We start from the raw sequence: 25111 nt of genomic DNA, 5'->3' as shown, positions 1-25111 counted from the left end.
GCGCCGCCCGCCAAATCGGACCCAGAGTGGTGCCACCCGCCAAATCGGACCCAGAGTGGCCCCGCCCACCAAATCGGACCCAGAGTAGGCGGCCTCAACCCTGAGGGGCTACAACTACCAAACCAGCGCCTGAGGGGCACCCAAGTGTGAAAGTCTTGCAGGGGCAGCCCGGGCACCATTCCAAAGCACTACCTGTAGTTCCTTCAGGAATTACCCATCTAGTTATTATTATTATTCAGTCCGCACGTAATGCGGCCCGAACCGCTTCACTCACAGCCTCCAGTGAGGTGTCATTTCGAAGCCAGCGTCCCCAAGAGGTGTGCTAAGTATTTTTCGTGTCGATCGGATTTGTAGTTTTGGCGCAATTTGCGTTTGAAAATGTTTTTTCCCCTCATTGTAATGCATTTCAATAGGGAAATTTTCCCATAGGTTATAATGGCCGGGTTTCTGAGGCAATTTGAAATGTACCTGCCACCTGGCTGATTAGCTCATTGATATGTGCAGTCAGGCCCAGTTACTATGCCAACGCCTGCGAACTGTACATGACCACACCAGCACAGTTTTGCCAGATAATATCAGCTCTTAAAGTGATAGCACAGCACAATTTCAAAGCACTATCTGTAGTCTTATTATAATTATTATTGCCCCGCTCACCAAATCGGACCCAGAGTGGCGCCGCCTGCAAAATCGGACCCAGAGTGGCGCCGCCCGCCAAATCTGATTCAGAGTGGCGCCGCCCGCCAAATCGGACCCAGAGTGGCGCCGCCCGCCAAATCGGACCCAGAGTGGCGCCGCCCGCCAAATCGGACCCAGAGTGGCGCCGCCCGCCAAATCGGACCCAGAGTGGCGCCGCCCGCCAAATCGGACCCAGAGTGACCCGGGCCACCAAATCGGACCCAGAGTGACCCGGGCCACCAAATCGGACCCAGAGTGACCCGGGCCACCAAATCGGACCCAGAGTGACCCGGGCCACCAAACCGGATCCAGAGTGGCCTCAACCCTGAGGGGCTACAACTACCAAACCAGTGCCTGAGGGGCACCCAAGTGTGAAAGTCTTGCAGGGGCAGTCCGGGCACCATTCCAAAGCACTATCTGTAGTTCCTTCAGGAAATACCCATCTAGTTATTATTATTATTATTATTAGGCTTTTTTTCGCAGTTAATGCGGCCCGAACCGCTGAACGCACAGAATCCAGTGAGGTGTCATTTCGAAGCCAGCATCCACGAGAGGTGTGCTAAGTTACTTTCATGTCGATCGGATTTGTAGTTTTGGTGCAATTTGCATTTGAAAATTGTTTCCCCCTCATTGGAAAGCATTGTTTCAATGCATTTCAATAGGGAAATTTTCCTATACGTTTAAAATGGGCTGGTTTCTGAGGCAATTTCTAAAAATAACTTAACTGCCAAATGCCACCTGGCTGATTAGCTCATTGATATGCGCAGTCAGACACAGTTACTATGCCAACGCCTACCAACTCCACCAGGTCACAGTTTTGTCAGATAATATCAGCTCTTAAAGTGACAGCACAGCACAATTTCAAAGCACTATCTGTAGTCTTATGATTATTAGAGTATACAGCGCAGAGCCCCGCAGCATACAGCGCAGAGCCCCGCAGTATACAGCGCAGAGCCCCGCAGTATACAGCGCAGAGCCGCGCAGCATACAGCGCAGAGCCGCGCAGCATACAGCGCAGAGCCGCGCAGTATACAGCGCAGAGCCGCGCAGTATACAGCGCAGAGCCGCGCAGCATACAGTGCAGAGCCCCGCAGTATACAGCGCAGAGCCGCACAGTATACAGCGCAGAGCCGCGCATTATACAGCGCGGAGCAGCGCAGCATACAGCGCGGAGCCGCGCAGCATACAGCGCGGAGCCCCGCAGCATACAGCGCGGAGCCCCGCAGCATACAGCGCGGAGCCCCGCAGCATACAGCGCGGAGCCCCGCAGAATACAGCGCAGAGCCCCGCAGCATACAGCGCAGAGCCCCGCAGCATACAGCGCAGAGCCGCGCAGCATACAGCGCGGAGCCCCGCAGCATACAGCGCAGAGCCCCGCAGCATACAGCGCAGAGCCCCGCAGCATACAGCGCAGAGCCCCGCAGTATACAGCGCAGAGCCTTGCAGTATACAGCGCAGAGCCAAGCAGTATAAAGCGCAGAGCCGCGCAGTATACAGCGCAGAGCTGCGCAGTATACAGCGCAGTCAGACCCAGTTAATATGCCAACGCCTATGAACTCTACATGAGTCCAGCACATAAATTTTGTCAGATAATATCAGCTCTTAAAGTGACAGCACAGCACAATTCCAAAGCACTATCTGTAGTCATATTATAATTATTGCCCCGCTCACCAATTCGGACCCAGAGTGGCGCCGCCCACCAATTCGGACCCAGAGTGGCGCCGCCCGCCAAATCGGACCCAGAGTGGCGCCGCCCGCCAAATCGGACCCAGAGTGGTGCCGCCCGCCAAATCGGACCCAGAGTGACCCGGCCCACCAAATCGGACCCAGAGTGACCCGGGCCACCAAATCGGACCCAGAGTGACCCGGGCCACCAAATCGGACCCAGAGTGACCCGGGCCACCAAATCGGACCCAGAGTGACCCGGGCCACCAAATCGGACCCAGAGTGACCCGGGCCACCAAATCAGACCCAGAGTGACCCGGCCCACCAAATCGGATCCAGAGTGACCCGGCCCACCAAATCGGACCCAGAGTGACCCGGCCCACCAAATCGGACCCAGAGTGACCCGGCCCACCAAATCGGACCCAGAGTGACCCGGCCCACCAAATCGGACCCAGAGTGACCCGGCCCACCAAATCGGACCCAGAGTGACCCGGGCCACCAAATCGGACCCAGAGTGACCCGGGCCACCAAAGCGGACCCAGAGTGACCCGGGCCACCAAATCGGACCCATAGTGACCCGGGCCACCAAATCAGACCCAGAGTGACCCGGGCCACCAAATCGGACCCAGAGTGACCCGGCCCACCAAATCGGACCCAGAGTGACCCGGCCCACCAAATCGGACCCAGAGTGGCCTCAACCCTGAGGGGCTACAACTACCAAACCAGCGCCTGAGGGGCACCCAAGTGTGAAAGTCTTGCAGGGGCAGCCCGGGCACCATTCCAAAGCACTATCTGTAGTTCCTTCAGGAAATACCCATCTAGTTATTATTATTATTATTAGGCTTTTTTCCGCAATTAAAGAGGCCCATACCGCTGCACTCACAGACTCCAGTGAGGCGTCATTTCGAAGCCAGCGTCCACGAGAGGTGTGCTAAGTATTTTTCGTGTCGATCGGATTTGTAGTTTTGGCGCAATTTGCATTTTAAAATTGTTTTCCCCTCATTGGAAAGCATTGTCTCAATGCATTTCAATAGGGAAATTTTCCTATACGTTTATAGTGGGCTGGTTTCTGAGGCAATTTCTAAAAATAACTGCCAACTGCCACCTGGCTGATTAGCTCATTGATATGCGCAGTCAGATCCAGTTACTATGCCAATGCCTACGAGCCCACTAGGATACAGGTTTTGTCAGTCAGATAATATCAGCTCCTCTCTGTTATCAGCCATTCCCCTATCCTGCTGTCAGTTTATTTCTCTCTGTTATCAGCCATTCCCCGTACTGCTGTCAGTCTATTTCTCTCTGTTATCAGCCATTCCCCTGTCCTGCTGTCAGTCTATTCTCTCTGTTATCAGCCATTCCCCGTCCTGCTGTCAGTCTATTCTCTCTGTTATCAGCCATTCCCTTGTCCTGCTGTCAGTCAGAGTGACCCGGTCCACCAAATCGGACCCAGAGTGACCCGGCCCACCAAATTGGACCCAGAGTGACCCGGCCCACCAAATTGGACCCAGAGTGACCCGGCCCACCAAATCGGACCCAGAGTGACCCGGCCCACCAAATCGGACCCAGAGTGACCCGGCCCACCAAATCGGACCCAGAGTGACCCGGCCCACCAAGTCGGACCCAGAGTGACCCGGCCCACAAAGTCGGACCCAGAGTGACCCGGCCCACCAAGTCGGACCCAGAGTGACCCGGCCCACCAAGTCGGACCCAGAGTGACCCGGCCCACTAAGTCAGACCCAGAGTGACCCGGCCCACCAAGTCGGACCCAGAGTGACCTGGCCCACCAAGTCGGACCCAGAGTGACCCGGCCCACCAAATCGGACCCAGAGTGACCCGGCCCACCAAATCGGACCCAGAGTGACCCGGCCCACCAAATCGGACCCAGAGTGACCCGGGCCACCAAATCGGATCCAGAGTGATCCGGCCCACCAAATCGGACCCAGAGTGACCCGGCCCACCAAGCCTCAACCCTGAGGGGCTACAACTACCAAACCAGCGCCTGAGGGGTACTCAAGTGTGAAAGTCTTGCAGGGGCAGCCCGGGCACCATTCCAAAGCACTATCTGTAGTTCCTTCAGGAAATACCCATCTAGTTATTATTATTATTTCCAGTACAGACTTAAAGTTTGGACACCTTCTCATTTAAAGATTTTTCTGTATTTTCAGGACTTTGAAAATTGTACATTCACACTGAAGTCATCAAAACTATGAATTAACACATGTGGAATTATATACTAAACAAAAAAGTGTGAGACAACTGAAATTATGTCTTATATTCTAGGTTCTTCAAAGTAGCCACCTTTTGCTTTGATGACTGCTTTGCATTCTTGGCATTCTCTTGATGAGCTTCAAGAGGTAGTCACCGGGAATGGTCTTCCAACAATCTTGAAGGAGTTCCCAGAGATGCTTAGCACTTGTTGGCCCTGTTGCCTTCACTCTGCGGTCCAGCTCATCAAGAGAATGCCAAGAGTGCAAAGCAGTCATCAAAGCAAAAGGTGGCTACTTTGAAGAACCTAGAATATCAGACATAATTTTAGTTGTTTCACACTATTTTGTTAAGTATATAATTCCACGTAGTTTTGATGCCTTCAGTGTGAATGTACAATTTTCATAGTCATGAAAATACAGAAAAATCTTTAAGTGAGAAAGTGTGTCCAAACTTTTGGTCTGTACTGTGTATATATATAAATCGCATCCATGCATTACACACGGATCACTGTTTATTAAACATTTGTTTGATTCTCGTCCGGGAAAAACGGACCGATTTTTTATACGTTGTGTGTGACTCCAGCCTTAAAATGAGTTTATTAAGTAATGAGGCATAAAAGATAAAACAAAAAATATACGATACAAACAGAAAAAAGGCTCAGGTGTGAGGACAAAAACACATCACAATGAGTAAACAGGGTCAGAAGAAGCTGTCTCTCCAAAATTAAATAGCAACATAAAGTGCTTGGTGCAAATGAAATACAGCAGCAAATGCCAAGTGAGTCAGAAAAGAGATAATTGACCTGCTCTAGCCATCATAGACTATTGCACATGTGCCCTGATCAAGAAAAATGTGCGATGCACATACCCCACCTAATTGCACTGCTCATACAACCAAATAAAGCACCAGGCAAGTAAAGGCTATGTGCACACGTAGGAAATGTGGTGCAGAATTTTCTGCACTAAATCTGCATCTGCAGATTTGATGCAGTTTCTGTGCAGTTTCTATGCAGTTTCTGTGCAGTTTCTATGCAGTTTCTATGCAGATTCTATGCAGATTCTATGCAGATTCTATGCAGATTCTGCGCAGATTCTATGCAGTTTCTGCGCAGTTTCTGTGCAGTTTCTATGCAGTTTCTATGCAGTTTCTATGCAGTTTCTATGCAGTTTCTGTGCAGTTTCTATGCAGTTTCTATGCAGTTTCTGTGCAGTACAATGTAAATCAATGGGGAAAAAAAAAAGCTGTGCACATGGTGCAGAAAAATCTGCAGCAGAAACGCTGCAGAACTGCACAAAAGAAGCGACGTGCACTTCTTTGAAATCTGCAGCGTTTCTGCGCAGATTTTTCTGCACCATGTGCAGCTTTTTTTTTTTTCCCATTGATTTACATTGTACTGTAAATCACAGTGCAGTTCTGCAGCGTTTCTGCAGCAGAAAAATCTGCTGCAGTTCTGCACCAATTCTGCACTAAATCTGCATCGTGTGCACATACCCTAAAGAAGTAATCTAGTGTAAGGACAGCTTACCCATATGAATGCCTGCATGATGTGATGTCAAATGCAGCCCCGACAAGTGTTTCGCATGGGCTTCTTCGGGGGGCTGTAACACGGTGTGTCCCTAAGGGGTTTCATATTTGATCCGGACCGGATGCCAATCAGTGAGCAACCCTTGGTAAAATGAAAAAATTTGGATCGGAAATACATTTTTTGTGAAAAAAAGTTATGTTAATTTTTTTAACCCCTTCATGACCTTGGGATTTTCCGTTTTTCCGTGTTCGTTTTTCGCTCCCCTCCTTCCCAGAGCCATAACTTTTTTATTTTTCCGTCAATTTGGCCATGTGAGGGCTTATTTTTTGCGGGATGAGATGTACTTTTGAAAGACATCATTGGTTTTACCATGTCATGTACTAGAAAACAGGAAAAAAATTCCAAGTGAGGCGAAATTGCAAAAAAAGTGCAATCTCACTTGTTTTTTGTTTGGCTTTTTTGCTAGGTTCACTAAATGCTAAAACTGATCTGCCATTATGATTCTCCAGGTCAGTTCGAGTTCATAGACACCTAACATGACTAGGTTATTTTTTATCTAAGTGGTGAAAAAAAATTCCAAACGTTGCTAAAAAAATAAATAAATAAAAAAAAATTGCGCCATTTTCCGATACTCGTAGCGTCTCCATCTGGGGTCGGTTGAGGGCTTATTTTTTGCGTGCCGAGCTGGCATTTTTAATGATACCATTTCGGTGCAGATAAGTTCTTTTGATCGCCCGTTATTGCATTTTAATGCAATGTCGCGGCGACCAAAAAAACGAAATTCTGGCGTTTCAAATTTTTTTCTCACTACGCCGTTTAGCGATCAGGTTAATGCTTTTTTTTATTGATAGATCGGGCGATACTGAACTCGGCGATACCAAATATGTGTAGGTTTGATTTTTTTTTTATTGATTTATTTTGATTGGGGCGAAAGGGGGGTGATTTAAACTTTTATATTTTTTTATTTTTTTCACATTTTTTTTTTTTTTTTTACTTTTGCCATGCTTCTATAGCCTAGAAGCAGGCACAGCACGATAGCCTCTGCTACATAGCAGCGATCTGCTGTTCGCTGCTATGCAGCAGAAAATCAGGTGTGCTGTGAGCGCCGACCACAGGGTGGCGCTCACAGCTGCCGGGGATCAGTAACCATAGAGGTCTCAAGGACCTCTATGGTTACAATGTACAAGCATCGCCGACCTCTGATCATGTGACGGGGGTCGGCGATGCGCTCACTTCCGGCCGCCCAGCCGGAAGAGCAGGTTAAATGCGTTTTACAGTGGTATTTAACTAGTTAATAGGTGCGGGCAGATCGTGTTTCTGCCCGCGCATATTATGGGCACATGTCAGCTGTTCAAAACAGCTGACATGTCCCGGCTTTGATGCGGGCTCACCGCCGGAGCCCGCATCAAAGAGGGGCTTCTGACCTCGGACGTACTATTCCGTCCGAGGTCAGAAAGTGGTTAAACATTACAAAAATTTCTGTGAAGCACCTGAAGGGTTAATAAATGTCTTGAAAGTGGTTTTGAGCACCTTGAGGGGAGCAGTTTTTAGAATGGTGTCACTTTTGGGTATTTGCTATCATATAGACCCCTCAAAGTGACTTCAAATGTGATGTGGTCGTTAAAAAAAAAAAAAAGTCTTGTGAAAAGTTTCTCATTTTTACCCTTATAACTTCCTAACAAAAAAATGTTAGTCCCAAAATTGTGCTGATGTAAAGTAGACATGTGGGAAATGTTACTTATTAAGTATTTTGTGTGACATATCTCTGTGATTTAAGGGCATAAAAATTCAAAGTTGGAAATTTGCGAATTTTTTTCACAAATAATTGCAAGTCATATCAAAGAAATTTTACCACTAACATGAAGTACAATATGTCACAAAAAGACAAATGTCAGAATCACCAGGATCCATTGAAGCATTCCAGAGGTATTACCTCATAAAGGGACAGTGGTCAGACTTGTAAAAATTGGTTTGGTAATTAACATGCAAACCACCCTTGGGGGTAAAGGGGTTAAGTGGTGAAAAAAATCCAAAATTTGTTAAAACAAATAAAAATAAATAAATAAAATTTTCCGAGACTCATAGTGGGTTCCATTTATTGTGATCTCAGGTCAGGTGAGGGCTTATTTTTTGAGCACCGAGCTGTCGTTTTTGTTGCTATCATTTTGGTGCAGATACGATCTTTTGATCTCCCGTTATTGCATTTTAATGCAATGTTGCGGCAACCAAAGAAACGTAACTCTGGTGTTTTTACCTTTTTCTTGTTACGCCATTTAACGATCGGGTTCATTCTTTTTATATATTGATAGATCGGGAGATTCTAAACACGACGATACCAAATATGGGTATTTTTTATTTACTTTGAATTGTTTTATTTTGAATGGGGCAAAAGGGGGGTGATTTATCCCCTTCATGACCCAGCCTATTTTGACCTTAATAACCTGTCCATTTTTTTTCCAATTCTGACCAGTGTCCCTTTATGAGGTAATAACTCAGGAACGCTTCAACGGAACCTAGCGATTCTGAGATTGTTTTTTTGTGACATATTGGGATTCATGTTAGTAGTAAACTTAGGTCGATAATAATTTTTGCGGATATTTGTTAATAAATCGGAAACTTGGCGAAAATTTTGAAAACTTCGCAATTTTCAAATTTTTATTCTGTTAAACCAGAGAGTTAAATGACACAAAATAGTTAATAAATAACATTACCCACATGTCTACTTTACATCAGCACAATTTTGGACACAAAATTTTTTTTTGCTAGGAAGTTATAAGGGTTAAAATTTGACCAGCGATTTCTCATTTTTACAACAAAATTTACAAAACCATCTTTTTTAGGGACCATCTCACATTTGAAGTCAGTTTGAGGGGTCTATATGGCTGAAAATACCCAAAAGTAACACCATTCTAAAAACTGCACCGCTAAAGGTGCTCAAAACCACATTCAAGAAGTTTATTAACCCTTCAGGTGCTTCACAGCAGCAGAAGCAACATGGAAGGAAAAAATGAACATTTAACTTTTTAGTCACAAAAATGATCTTTTGTCAACAATTTTTTTTATGTTCCCAAAGGTAAAAGGAGAAACTGGACCCCAAAAGTTATTGTACAATTTTTCCTGAGTACGCCGATACCCCATATGTGGGGGGGAACCACTGTTTGGGCGCACGGCAGGGCTTGGAAGGGAAGGAACGCCATTTGACTTTTTGAATGAAAAATCGGCTCCAATCTTTAGCGGACACCATGTCGCGTTTGGAGAGCCCCTGTGTGCCTAAACATTGGAGCTCCCCCACATGCGACCCCATTTTGGAAACTAGACCCCCAAGGAACTTATCTAGATGCATAGTGAGCACTTTGAACCCCCCATGTGCTTCACAAATTGATCTGTAAAAATGAAAAAGTACTTTTTTTCACAAAAAAAATATTTTAGCCTCAATTATTTCATTTTCACATGGGCAACAGGATAAAATGGATCCTAAAATTTGTTGGGCAATTTCTTCACAGAAGTTATAATGTAGAGCCGTGAAAATAAAAAAATATCTTTTCTTTCCTCAAAAAATATTTTTTAGCAAGCAATTTTTTATTTTCACAAAGGTAACAGGAGAAATTGAACCCCAATAGTTGTTGTCCAGTTTGTCCTGAGTACACTAATAACCCATATGTGGGGGGAACCACTGTTTGGGCACACGTCGGGGCTCGGAAGGGAAGTAGTGACGTTTTGAAATGCAGACTGATAGAATGGTCTGCGGGCGTCACGATGCATTTGAAGAGACCCTGATGCGCCTAAACAGTAGAAACCCCCCACAAGTGACCCCATTTTGCAAACTAGACCCCCCAAGGAACTTATCTAGATGTGTGGTGAGCACTTTGAACCCCCAAGTGCTTCACAGAAATTTATAATGCAGAGCTGTGAAAATAAAAAATTTTTTTCCCACAAAAATACGTTTTTAGCCCCCATTTTTTATTTTCCCAAGGGTAACAGGAGAAATTAGACCCCCAAAGTTGTTGTGCAATCTTTCCTGAGTACGCTTATGCCCCATATGTTTGGGTAAACCACTGTTGGAGCACACGTCGGAGCTTGGAAGAGATGGAGCACCATTTGACTTATTGAACGCAAGATTGGCTGGAATCAATAGTGGCGCCGAGTCGCGTTTGGAGACCCCTGATGCGCCTAAACAGTGGAAACCCCTCGATTCTAACTCCAACACACCCCTAACCCCAACACACCCCTAAGCCTAATCACAGCCCTAACCACTAGCCTAACCCTAACCCCAACACACCCCTAACTCTAATCTTAACTTCTTTTTGACATCAGACGTACTATCCCGTCGAGGTGGGGTGGGCCTGTATTCCCCCCCGACAGGATAGTACGTCATAGCGATCAGCCGCGCTCACGGGGGGAGCGCGTGTCAGCTGACTATCGCAGCTGACATCCGGCACTATGTGCCAGGAGCGGTCATGGACCTCCCCATTAACCCCCTGCACACTGCGATCAAACATGATCGCAGTGTTCCGGGGGCATAGGGAAGCATCGCACAGGGAGGGGGCTCCCTGCGGGCTTCCCTGAGACCCTCGGTACAAGGCGATGTGCTCACCTTGTACCGAGCATCTCCTCCCTGCAGGCCCCAGATCCAAAATGGCCGTGGGGCTGCATCCGGGTCCTGCAGGGAGGTGACTTACCAGCATCTGCTCAGAGCAAGCGCTGGTAAGCCTGCAGCCCTGCATGTCAGATCGCTGATCTGACACAGTGCTCTGCAGTGTGTCAGATCAGCGATCTGACACTATAACATGATGCCCCCCCCCTCTGGGGCAATGTTATAAAGTAAACAAAAAAAAATATTCAGATGTGTAAAAAAAAAAAACCTAAATAAAGAAAAAAAAAATATATATATTGCTCCCATAAATACATTCCTTTATCTAAAAAAAATAAAAATAAATAAAAGTACACATATTTAGTATCGCCGCTTCCGTAACGACCCGACCTATAAAACTGTCCCACTAGTTAACCCTTTCAGTGAACACCGTAAAAAAAAAAAAAAAAAAGAGGCAAACAACCCTTTATTATCATACCGCCGAACAAAAAGTGGAATAGCATGCGATCAAAAAGACAGATATAAATAACCATTGTACCGCTGAAAACATCATCTTGTCCCGCAAAAAGCGAGCCGCCAATACAGCGTCATCAGTGAAAAAATAAAAAAGTTATAGTCCTCAGAACAAAGCGATGCAAAAATAATTATTTTTTATATATTAGTTTTTATCGTATAAAAGCGCCAAAACATAAAAAAATAATCTAAATGAGGTATCGCTGTAATCGTACTGACCCGAAGAATAAAACTGCGTTATCTATTTTACCAAACGCGGAACGGTATAAACGCACCCCCCCCAAACGAAATTCTTGAATGGCTGGTTTTTGGTCATACTGCCTCAAAAAAATCGGAAAAGTGATAAAAAAATGTCACGTGTCCGAAAATGTTACCAATAAAAACGTCAACTCGTCCCGCAAAAAACAAGACCTCACATGACTCTGTGTACCAAAATATGGAAAAATTATAGCTCTCAAAATGTGGTAATGCAAAAAAATATTTTTTGCAATGAAAAGCGTCTTTTAGTGTGTGACAGCTGCTAATCATAAAAATCCGCTAAAAAACCCGCTATAAAAGTAAATCAAACCCCCCTTCATTACCCCCTTAGTTAGGGAAAAATAAAAAATTAAAAAAATGTATTTATTTCCATTTTCCCATTAGGGTTGGGGCTAGGGTTAGGATTACATTTACGGTTGGGATTAGGGTTGTGTTGGAGTTAGGGGTGTGGTTAGGGTTGGGGGTGTGGTTGGGATTAGGGGTGTGTTTAGGTTAGGGTTTCAGTTAGAATTGAGGGTTTCCACTGTTTAGGCACATCAGGGCACTCTAAAGACGACATGGCGTCCAATCTCAATTCCAGCCAATTCTGTGTTGAAAAAGTAAAGCAGTGCTCCTTCCCTTCCGAGCTCTCCCGTGCACCCAAACAGGGGTTCCCCCCACATATGGGGTATCAGCGTACTCAGGACAAATTGTAACCATACCAAAAAAAAGATGACATAGGGGGAAGATTAGAAAATAAAACACAATACTTTATTGATTAAAACATGAATAACCACTCGTGATTGGAGGCAATAGAATGAACAAAAACAACTGAGTGTCACAAAACAATGGCAGGAGACAGGTTGGTAAGAGGTCCTAATGCATAATCCAACAATAGAAAGAGTAGAATCCCCACATAATAACAACTATTACAACCGGCGGGATGCCAACTCCCATAAAATTGGAAGCAAATGGTAGGACCAGAGGTTACCAAGTCCAACATGCGGGGTAATCACCAGATGTAAGAGCGGCCAGCAAGTATACTCACAAATGGTTATGCTGCCGCTATATGTGCCACCAGCATAGTAATACTGTGTTCATGACAAAATCAATCAATAAATAAATAATCGTTAGGCTTACCCACCGCAGTGCAGGGACCTTCCACGAACCTGCCTCCGCCCCAACGTGCGTTTTGGCCAAACAGCCTTCGTCAGGGAGCCTAACGATTATTTATTTATTGATTTTGTCATGAACACAGTATTAAGGTACCTACACACTAAACGATTTACCAACGATCACGACCAGCGATACGACCTGGCTGTGATCGTTGCTAAGTCGTTGTGTGGTCGCTGGGGAGCTGTCACACAGACAGCTCTCCAGCGACCAACGATGCCGAGGTCCCCGGGTAACCAGGGTAAACATCGGGTTACTAAGCGCAGGGCCGCGCTTAGTAACCCGATATTTACCCTGGTTACCATTGTAAAAGTAAAAATACCAAACAGTACATACTCACCTTCTGCTGTCTGTCACACGTCCCTCGCCGTCTGCTTCCCGCACTGACTGTGAGTGCCGGCCGTAAAGCACAGCACAGCGGTGACGTCACCGCTGTGCTCTGCTTTTACTTTACGGCCGGCACTCACAGTCCGTGCGGGAAGCAGATGGCGAGGGACGTGTGACAGACAGCAGAAGGTGAGTATGTACTGTTTGTTTTTTTTCATTCTATTGCCTGCAATCACGAGTGGTTAATGTTTTAATCAATAAAGTATTGTGTTTTATATTCTAATCTTCCCCTATGTCATCTTTTTTTTGGTATGGTTATAATATTTGATGATAGGGTGTTATATAGTCCTATCTGTGGGTACAATAAATATTTGTATTATTAGTTATGTACCATGTTCAGTAATACTATAAGTGGATATTGATATCAGGACAAATTGGACAACAAATTTTGGGGACCAATTTCTCTTGTTATCCTTGGGAAAATACAAAACTGGGTGTTAGGCTGGTTTCACATCCTGATCTGCGGACTTCCTCCGTGAAGCCCCGCCCTCGGCCGCACCTCCGCCGCTAGCTCCGCCTACTTCTGCATGCCGCCCACATGCGGCCTGCATACCCATCGTTAACATTAGGTACGCAGGTCGTGCGTCTGTATGCGGAGGCTGGCGCATGCATCGTTTTGACGCTGCGGCGACCAGCGTAGGACGCAGCCTGTAGCATTTTTTTTTTTATCCTCAGTGTCAAAACGACGCACGCGGCAGCCTCCGCATACAGCCGCACGATCTGCGTACCTAATGTTAAAGATAGGTACGCAGGCCGCATGCGGGCGGCATGCAGATGTAGGCGGAGCTAGCGGCGGAAGTGCGGCCGAGGGCGGGGCTTCACGGAGAAAGTCCACAGCCGTCCGCAGAGGGAAACGCAAATGTGAAACCAGCCTAAAACAAAATTTTTGTGGAATTTTTTTTTTTTTATTTTCACGGCACTGCGTTATTAACTGTAGTGAAACACTTGGGGGTTCAAAGTTCTCACAACACATTTAGATAAGTTCCTTGGGGGGTCTAGTTTCCAATATGGGGTCACTTGTGGGGGGTTTCTACTGTTTAGGTACATTGGGGCTCTGCAAACGCAATGTGACACCTGCAGACCATTCCATCTAAGTCTGCATTCCAAATGGCACTACTTCCCTTCCGAGCTCTGCCATGCGCCCAAACGGTGGTTCCCCCCACATATGGGGTATCAACGTACTGAGGACAAATTGAACAACTACTTTTGGAGTACAATTTCTCCTGTTACCCTTGAGAAAATAAAAAATTGTAGGCGAAAAGTTCATTTTTGTGAAAAAATATTTTTTATTTTTACGGCTCTACATTATAAACTTCTGTGAAGCACTTGGTGGGTCAAAGTGTTCACTACACATCTAGATAAGTTCCTTAGGGGGTCTTCTTTCCAAAATGGTGTCACTTGTGGGGGGTTTCAATGTTTAGGCACATCAGGGGCTCTCCAAACGCAACATGGCATCCCATCTCAATTCCAGCCAATTTTGCATTGAAAAGTCGAATGGCGCTCCTTCCCTTCCGAGCTCTGCCATGCGCTCAAACAGTGGTTTACCCCCACATATGGGGTATCCGGGTACTCAGGACCAATTGTACAACAACTTTTGGGGTCCATTTTCTCCTGTTACCCTTGGTAAAATAAATCAAATTGGAGCTGAAGTAAATTTTTTGTGAAAAAAATTAAATGTTCATTTTTTTTTTTTTAAAACATTCCAAAAATTCACGTGAAACACCTGGAGGGTTAATAAACTTCTTGATTGTGGTTTTGAGCACCTTGAAGGTTGTAGTATTTAGAATGGTGTCACACTTGGTTATTTTCTATCATATAGACTCCTCAAAATGACTTCAAATGTGACGTGGTCCCTAAAAAAAATGGTGTTGTAAAAACGAGAAATTGCTGGTCAACTTTTAACCCTTATAACTCCCTAACAAAAAAAAATTTTGTTTCCAAAATTGTACTGATGTAAAGTAGACATGTGGGAAATGTTACTTAAGTATTTTGTGTGACATATCTGTGATTTAAGGGCATAAAAATTCAAAGTTGGAAAATTGCGAAATTTTCAAAATTTTCGCCAAATTTCCGTTTTTTTCACAAATAAACGCAGGTAATATCAAAGAAATTTTACCACTGTCTCGAGAAAACAATGTCAGAATCACCGGGATCCGTTGAAGCGTTCCAGAGTTATAACCTCATAAAGGAACAGTGGTCAGAAATGTAAAAATTGGCCTGGTCATTAATGTGCAAACCACCCTTGGGGGTAAAGGGGTTAACCCTATTTCCAACCCTAACCCTAAGGCTATGTGTGCCCATGTTGCGGAATCGTGTGAGGATTTTTCCACAGTTTTTGAAAAATCTGCAGGTAAAACGCACAGCGTTTTACCTGCAGATTTACTGCGGATTTCCAGTGTTTTTTGTGCGGATTTCACCTGCAGATTCCTATTGAGGAACAGGTGTAAAACGCTGCGGAATCTGCACAAAGAATTGACATGCTGCAGAAAATACAGTGCAGCGTTTCCGCGCGGTATTTTCCACACCATGGCCACAGCGGATTTGGTTTCCCATAGATTTACATGGTACTGTAAACGTGATGGAAAACTGCTACGAATCCGCAGCGGCCAATCCGCTGCGGATCCGCAACCAAATCAGCACCGTGTGCACATAGCCTAATTCTAACCCTAATTCTAACTCTAACCGCAACCCTAGCCCTAATTGCAACCCTAACCCTTATTGCAACCCTAACACTAATTGTAATCCTAATTCTAACCCTAATTGCAACACTAACCCTAATTGCAAGCCTAACCCTAATTGCAACCCTAATTCTAACCCTAATTGCAACCCTAACCCTAATTGCAACCCTAAACCTAGTTCTAACCCTAACCCTAGTGGAAAAATAAAAGTAAATATATTTTCAAAATTTTATTATGTTCCCTACCTATGCAGGTGATAAATGGGGGTTATTTATTATTTTATTTTGATCACTGTGATAGAACCTATCACAGCGATCAAAATGTACCTAGAATGAATCTGCCGGCCGGCCGGCCGATTTGGCGCCCGCCATTTTGGAAGATGGCGGCTCCCATGGAGATGGACGGACACCGGAGCTCGGTAAGTATGCGGGGGTGGGATTGGACCATGGGGGGTGAGATCGGACTGCGGGGGGAGCGGACAGGAGGACGGAGGGGAGGACAACAGAGGACAGGACAGAGGACAGGGGTGGTGGATCGTGGAGGGGGCAGACCGCAGTCTCCAGCCATGGCCGATGATATTGCAGCATCGGCCATGGCTGGATTGTAATATTTCACCAATTTTCATTGGTGAAATATTACGATTGCTCTTATTGAAAGTGTAATGTCACTTTCAACAGCCAATCAGAGCGATCGTAGCCATGGGGGGGCTAAGCCACCCCTCCTGGGCTCAAGTACTACTCCCCCTGTCCCTGCAGGTCGGGTCAAATTAGAGTTAACCCTTTCACTTTACCTGCAGGATCGTTCTATGACACAGCATATGCGTAACAGGTCGGATTGGCACCGACTTTCATGACATACGCTGTGTTACAGGTCGGGAAGGGGTTAACCTTTTTAAAAATATTTTTTAGAACTTTTTTTTACTTTATGCTTGCTTCAATAGTCTCGGTGGGAGACTAGAAGCTGCGATTATCTGTACGTGCAGCCCTCTGTGTAGCAGAAATGCTCAGTTGCTATGCACGCCAACTGCTGGATGGGGCTCATAGCAATCTCATAACAATCTGGCAATGACAATCACAGGGGTCTGCTGCAGACCTCGGGTTGTCATGCCAATCCATCGGCGACCAGCAGTCATGTGACACGAGCGCTGATGTGCGGGATTAGTGACACTCTTCTGGCGCGTTCGTGTTAAATGCGGCTGTCCAAGATTGACAGTGGCATTTAACAGGTTAACGGCAGTGGGTGGATCGCGGTTCCGCTGTTCAAATCAGCTGACATGTGCTGGGAAAGATATGGGCTCAGCACCGGAGCCCTCACCAAAAGGGGGAACCAGACATGCGCCGTACTTGTACGGCACATGTCGTGAAGGGGTTAAAGGTTAAATTGCATGCATGGGTTTTCTAGCCAGATTATATTTAATCCTATAGGTATGATTGATTGCATTTTCTAGCAGCACTATGTTGTAATTTTAATGTTGTCGATTTTTATTATTTATCATTAAAGATTTATGGTATGGTTTCCTATACTCTGGGTGTTGGGCTTCTATAGTGCCCTTATTAATGTTCTACCATTAACTATGATCTCTCTACTTCCAGATGCTCGAGTTTGTTGTCTGTCCTGATAGTGGAGCAATTTAAAAAGAATTGGCCATGGAGGCGCCTAGGTGGCAATAGCCGTGAGGAATACTGTAGGCGCTCTCCACAACGTAGAGAAAGAACCAAACCTCTGCAACAAGTTAGTTGTGACACTATATTCTAACGTGTCCAGTACCGGTTGGCCCTTTTTCTGGGATGCCAATCATTGTTTTTCTGTAATATAATTTCAAAGGCGTTTATAATAGGTTGGTCATGTCTAAAGCTGCATTTACACTATAAGATTATCATGGACACTCGAGTGTTCTTAAGAATGCTCATTCATGAAAATCTGTGTAAACAGCCTAGCAATCATGTGATGAATGAGCAAAACACTTGCTCATTGGAGAAATTATTTTTAAGCTTGCTTAACCCTAGCATGTGTATGGGGGGCCTTTTAGGCCCCTATGCTTACTTTTTTGCTATTATCTGCAAAATTACTTAAGTTGGAATTTTGAAACTCCAGGTAATCCTTAAGTATGTAATTGTTGGTAATATCCAGTTCATATAATTTTTTTCATAGGCATTTCAGTGTAACAATGCTTTTTTGGTGAAGACCACATCTGTACGGATTGGGGGCCTTTTAGGCCCCCCATGTATTTTATATCATGTTCTCAGTAGTGTTTGTGTCTCAAGTTACTTTATTTGTACTCAGTAATGCTGGTGGAGGGGCCAGGGTGTGGATAATGCCATATGAGGATGTCATGTGATTTTTGGAGGGAGAGATAAAGCCATGACATCATCTCAGGTCCTTCTGAACACAGTAATGAGCTGTGTAGAGAGTAATGAGGACAGTATACACTGTGAGCTAATTGTGAAGGACCTGAGATAAGATAAGATGTTGAGAGAAAGTCTGATTCAGTTTCAGTTTCTCTGATTCTAAGAAGCCTGCAAAGGGTAAAGCTATTGAGCTAGACATCCAGAGAATTGTACAACACCTAAAAGAAAGTATTAAAAGGTAAGAGGTGCTGAGGGTGAGAGGAGGGAGGGGGCAATTTACACTAAGGGTACCGTCTCACAGTGGCACTTTGGTCGCTATGACGGCACGATCCGTGACGCTCCAGCGTCGCTCAATTATCGCTCCAGCGTCGTAGACTGCGGTCACACTTCACAATGCACGGCGCTGGAGCGATAATTTCATGACGTATTTGCGATGACAATATCATCATGACAATGACAATATCGTGCACACCTTTGTTACACGATGCGATCATGCCGCCCCAGCGGGACACTTGACGACGAAAGAAAGTTTCAAACGATCTGCTACGACGTACGATTCTCAGCAGGGTCCCTGATCGCAGTAGCGTGTCAGACACAGCGAGATCGTAAGTATATCGCTGGAGCGTCACGGATCGTGCCGTCGTAGCGACCAAAGTGCCACTGTGAGACGGTACTGAGACGGTACCCTTACAGTGTGTCACACACAAGCAAAGAGTGGACAACCCTGATTGTGTTTATTGTTTTTTCTTTTAGTTTGCTAACATCTAGTCAGCAATGGCACAGTCTTCCTCCAAGCGTCTGAGTGACCAAGAGATTGAAGCAATTGTGTTTCAAAGTGATGATGAAAGTGATCTTTGTCCAATAACGAGTACTTGCCAGAGAATCAAACATCCTCAAGTGATTCTTCTTCTGATGAAGAAGTGAATACAGTGGATCCTCAAGAAGTGATAAGTAGAACCTCCAAAACAAATTTTTTTTGGGACAGTAATCCTACATTAGTCGGACGTACTGCAATCCATAATATTGTGAGACAGGCTCAAGGAGCTGTGGGAAGTACCAGTTACTTTTCCCCTAAAGACGTATTTTGTACTTTTTTTTCGGACAATATTGCAGAAGAGGTCCTTTTATGTTCAAACCTAGAAGGAAGACGTATCGCTTCTGCAAAAAATAAGTCCTGGAAAAGTATCTCAGAAGAGGAACTTTATGCATACATTGGACTTTTACTGCTGGCAGGGAGTCAAGAATCGTATGTTGTTCCAATAAAAGAATTGTTTCTGGACCCACTTTCTGATCCACACTATAAGACGACAATGTCAGTGGACAGATATGAGGAAATTAGAAGACACATTCGATTTGATAAGCAAACACACGCATTGAGGTTTGAAACAGATAAATTAGCCCCTATCAGTTATATCTGGAACATATTTATAAAAATTTTGCACCAAACTTTACAATCCTAGAACTAATGTTACAGTAGATGAGCAACTTGTACCGTTCAGAGGACGCTGCAAGTTCATACAATACATGCCCAGCAAGCCAGCCAAATATGGAATCAAAATCTTCTCGATGTGCGATTCTGCAAATTGTTATGGCATAAATGGCGTAATCTACTTTGGCAAAGAGGTTGGTGCACCAGTACAGAACTCTTGCTGTTCCAATATTCAATTCGGGTAGAAACATTACCATGGACAATTATTTCACCAATGTTGAACTCGGCAATTTTGTGCTTCAAAAAGCTATTACACTTGTTGGTACTATCAAGCCAAACCGACGAGAAATTCCAGAAGCACAAACACAATCGTCAGCGAGCACTTTATGAGCGTGTCTTTGGATTCAATAACAAAGCGACTTTGGTATCTTACAAAGCGAAAAAGGAAAAATCAGTGATTTTACTCATTACCATGCATCACAATTGCAGTATTGACAGAAAATTAAAACCAGAAATCATCCTGCATTACAATAAAACAAAAGGAGGTGTAGACAAAATGGATGAGATGGTGGGAGAATATTCAAGCAAGAGGCAAACAAAACGATGGCCTGTAGTACTTTTTTCAAATATGCTTGATGTAGCAGGCCTAAATTCATTCATCATTTATACAGAAACTCATCCAGAATTCCATGCACAGAGGAAGGACAGGAGAAACCTATTTTTGAAGGACCTTTGTCATGAACTTGTAATGCATGCCTCACATGATACAGCGAAGCAACGTGAAAGGCTTGCTAAAGCAAACTAAAGAAGCAATGAAACAGTGTGGCGTACAAATTCAGATGATTCCAGGGCCAGCAGAAAGAAAAAGGAAAACAGAGATTTTGTTCAATTTGTAAGGAAAATGTCTGCAAAGAACATACTTCCGAAATAATAACTTGTCAAATTGTTTGGAAGACTAATATAATAGAAAAGAAACAATACAAATGTAGCTGCAGCTAGATTGGTATAGGTTTCTATGCGTTTTTTCATATGTTTGTGTGAAATTTTGAAAAAAAAATTTTGGGGGGTGTTTTCGGTGAAAAAATATAATTAAAATTTTGTTTACTAATCGTATTTTATTTAGCAGTTTTAAAATAAACTTGTAAAAGTTATATAAGTGTGTTTTTCCATATGATTTGCATGGGGGCCTAAAAGGCCCCCAATACATATGAGGATTTCTGATGTCACGCATACTAGGGTTAAAAATAATTATTCTTGGCGACGCATTGCCATGTGGAAACAGACATACATCGCCTAGAATAATAGCAACCTATACGCAGAGCATTTTTAGAGTTAAGGCTGAAAGTAGACAGAGGTCCATCCCATAACCTACTAATCATTCTGCCAGTGCAAACAGTTGTTGATTGGTGATCGTTTAACCCCTTTACCCCCAAGGGTGGTTTGCACGTTAATGACCAGGCCAATTTTTACAATTCTGGCCACTGTCTCTTTATGAGGTTATAACTGTGGAACGCTTCAACGGATCCCGGTGATTCTGACATTGTTTTCTCGTGACATATTGTACTTCATGATAGTGGTAAAATTTCTTTGATATTACCTGCGTTTATTTGTGAAAAAAAACAGAAATTTGGTGAAAATTTTGAAAATTTTGCAATTTTCCAACTTTGAATTTTTATGCAATTAAAAAATCACAGAGATATGTCACACAAAATACTTAATAAGTAACATTTCCCACATGTCTACTTCAGCACAATTTTGGAACCAACATTTTTTTTTTGTCAGGGAGTTATAAGGGTTAAAGTTGACCAGCAATTTCTCATTTTTACAACACCATTTTTTGTTTTAGGGATCACATCTCATTTGAAGTCATTTTGAGGGGTCTATATGATAGAAAATAACCAAGTGTGACATCATTCTAAAAACTGCACCCCTCAAGGTGCTCAAAACCACATTCAAGAAGTTTAGTAACCCTTCAGGTGTTTCACAGGAATTTTTGGAATGTTTAAATAAAAATTAACATTTAACTTTTTTTCACAAAAAATTTACTTCGGCTCCAATTTGTTTTATTTTACCAAGGGTAACAGGAGAAAGTGGACCGCAAAAGTTCTTGTACAATTTGTCCTGAGTACGCCGATACCCCATATGTGGGGGTAAACCACTGTTTGGGCGCATGGCAGAGCTCGGAAGCGAAGGAGCGCCATTTGACTTTTCAAGGCAAAATTGACTGGAATTGAGATGGGACGCCATGTTGCGTTTGGAGAGCCCCTAATGTGCCTGAACATTGGAACCCCCCCACAAGTGGCACCATTTTGGAAAGTAAACCCCCTAAGGAACTTATCTAGATGTGTGGTGAGCACTTTGACCCATTAAGTGATTCACAGAAGTTTATAATGCAGAGCCGTAAAAATAAAAAATCATTTTTTTACAAAAATGATCTTTTTGCCCCCAATTTTTTATTTTCCCAAGGGTAAAAGAAGAAATTGGACCCCAAAAGTTGTTGTACAATTTGTCCTGAGTACGCCGATACCCCATATGTGGGGGTAAACCACTGTTTGGGCACAAGGGAGAGCTCAGAAGGGAAGGAGCGCCATTTGACTTTTCAATGCAAAATTGACAGGAATTGAGATGGGACGCCATATTGCGTTTGGAGAGCCACTGATGTGCCTAAACATTGAAACCCCCCACAAGTGACACCATATTGGAAACTAGACTCCCCAAGGAACTTATCTAGATGTGTTGTGAGAACTTTGAACCCCCAAGTGTTTCACTACAGTTTATAACGCAGAGCCGTGAAAATAAAAAATCCTTTTTTTTTTCCACAAAAATTATGTTTTAGCCCCCCAGTTTTGTATTTTTCCAAGGGTAACAGTTGAAATTGAACCCCAAAAGTTGTTGTCCAATTTGTCCTCAGTACGCTGATACCCAATATGTGGGGGGAACCACCGTTTGGGAGCATGGCAGAACTCGGAAGGGAAGGAGCGCCATTTGTAATGCAGACTTAGATGGATTGGTCTGCAGGCGTCACGTTGCATTTGCAGAGCCCCTCATGTAACTAAACAGTAGAACCCCCCCACAAGTGACCCCATATTGGAAACTAGACCCCCAAGGAACTTATCTAGATGTGTTGTGAGAACTTTGAACCCCCAAGTGTTTCACTACAGTTTATAACGCAGAGCCGTGAAAAGAAAAAATTATTTTTTAGCCCCAAGTTTTGTATTTTCCCAAGAATAACAGGAGAAATTGGACCCCCAAAGTTGTTGTCCAATGTGTCCTGAGTACGCTGATACACCATATGTTGGGGTAATCCCCTGTTTGGGCGCACGGGAGAGCTTGGAAAGGAAGGAGCACTGTTTTACTTTTTCAATGCAGAATTGGCTGGAATTGAGATCGGATGCCATGACGCGTTTAGAGAGCCCCTGATGTGCCTAAACAGTGGAAACCCCCCAATTATAACAAACCCTAATCCAAACACACCCCTAACCCTAATCTCAATGGTAATCCTAACCACACCCCTAAACCTGACACACCCCTAACCCTAATCCCAACCGTATTCCCAACCGTAAATGTAATCCAAACCCTAACCCTATCTTTAGCCCCAACCCTAACTTTAGCCCCAACCCTAAACCTAACTTTATCCCCAACCCTAACTGTAGCCCTAACCCTAGCCCTAACCCTAATTGGAAAATGGAAATAAATACATTTTTTAACTTTTTAAATTTTTCCTTAACTAAGGGGGTGATGAAGGGGGGTTTGATTTACTATTTATAGCGGGTTTTTTAGCAGATTTTTATGATTGGCAGCCGTCACACACTAAAAGACACTTTTTATTGCAAAAAATATTTTTTGCGTTACCACATTTTGAGAGCTATAATTTTTCCATATTTTGGTCCAGTCATGTGAGGTCTTGTTTTTTGCGGGACGAGTTGACGTTTTTATTGGTAACATTTTCGGGCACGTGACATTTTTTGATCGCTTTTTATTCCGATTTTTGTGAGGCAGAACGACCAAAAACCAGCTATTCATGAATTTCTTTTGGGGGGGGGGGGGGGGGGGCGGTGCGTTTATACCGTTCTGCGTTTGGTAAAATGGATAAAGCAGTTTTATTCTTCGGGTCAGTACGATTACAGCGATACCTCATTTATATCTTTTTTTATGTTTTGGCGCTTTTATACAATAAAAACTTTTATAGAAAAAATAATTATTTTTGCATCGCTTTATTCCGAGGACTATAACTTATTTTTTGCTGCTGCTGTATAGCGGCTCGTTTTTTTGCGGGACAAGATGGTGTTTTCAGCGATACCATGGTTATTTATATCCGTCTTTTTGATCGCGTGTTATTCCACTTTTTGTTCGGCGGTATGATAATAAAGCGTTTTTTGCCTTTTTTTACGGTGTTCACTGAAGGGGTTAACTAGCGGGACAGTTTTATAGGTCGGGTCGTTACGGATGCGGCGATACTAAATATGTGTATTTGTATTTTTTTTTTTATTTAGATGAAGGAATGTAGTTATTGGAACAATATTTTTTTTTATTATTATTTAGGAATTTATTTTTTTTATAACTTTTCCCCAGGGGGGGCATCACATTATATTGACAGATCGCTGATCTGACACTTTGCTGTGCACTGTGTCAGATCAGCGATCACACAGGCACAGCAGGGAGGCTTCCCGGAGCCTGCTCAGAGCAGGCGCTGGTAAGCCACCTACCTGCAGGACCCGGATGCAGCCCCGTGGCCATTTTGGATCCGGGCCTGCAGGGAGGAGGAGGTAAGAGACCTTCGGAGCAACGCGATCACATCGCGCTGCTCCGAGGGTCTCAGGGAAGCATGCAGGGAGCCCCCTTTCTGCGCGATGCTTCCCTATACCGCTGGAACACTGCGATCATGTTTGATCGCAGTGTGCCGGGGGTTAATGTGCCGGGGGCGGTCCATGACCGCTCCTGGCACATAGTGCCGGATGTCAGCTGCGATTGTCAGCTGACACCCGGCCGCGTTCCCCCAGTGAGCGCGGCTGATCGCTCTAGACGTACTATTCCATCCTTGGGAAGCAGGGCCCACCCCACATGGACGGAATAGTACGTCCAATGGTAGAAAGGGGTTAAGGTTTTCGGTTGGTTCATGTCAATGGACCTTTAGCAAGTCGTGGGTCAGAGGAGTTATCCTATATTCCATCTCTCCTCTCCAGTTGCTCACGTGGTCTTTTGCAGGTTATATCTCATGAAAGAAAGTTCTACCATCAAGCTATAAGTTTGATAAGGTCAAGTCAGGCCAGAGCTACATTGTGTAAGAGCCACAAGTGGTTCAGTGTAAATTCACCATCTTGCTGGGCTGAGCGCTCACTCAAAAGTTTGTTCAGGATTATGGGTGGCAGGAATAGCGTCAGCCCATTCAACTGGAGCAGTTTGCTCTTGAGGAGTGGGCCAAACTACCTGTCGAGAGGTGCAGAAGTCTCATTGACAGTTACAGGAATCGTTTGATTGCAGTGATTGACTCAAGAGGTTGTGCAACAAAATATTAAGTTAAGGGTACCATCATTTCTGTCCAAGCCTATTTCATGAGTTGTATTTTTAAAAAAATTCCGTGGAAGCATGGTTGAAAAGCAATGTCTGACTTTCATTTGTTCATTTTCATAATCATTTATTATTACTTTTGTCAGATTAAAGTTATTTCTGTGACCATTGTGG

Source organism: Ranitomeya variabilis, chromosome 2 (genome assembly GCF_051348905.1).
Source record: "Ranitomeya variabilis isolate aRanVar5 chromosome 2, aRanVar5.hap1, whole genome shotgun sequence".
Lineage (NCBI taxonomy): Eukaryota > Metazoa > Chordata > Amphibia > Anura > Dendrobatidae > Ranitomeya > Ranitomeya variabilis.
Note: the sequence above shows the minus strand (reverse complement) of the source record.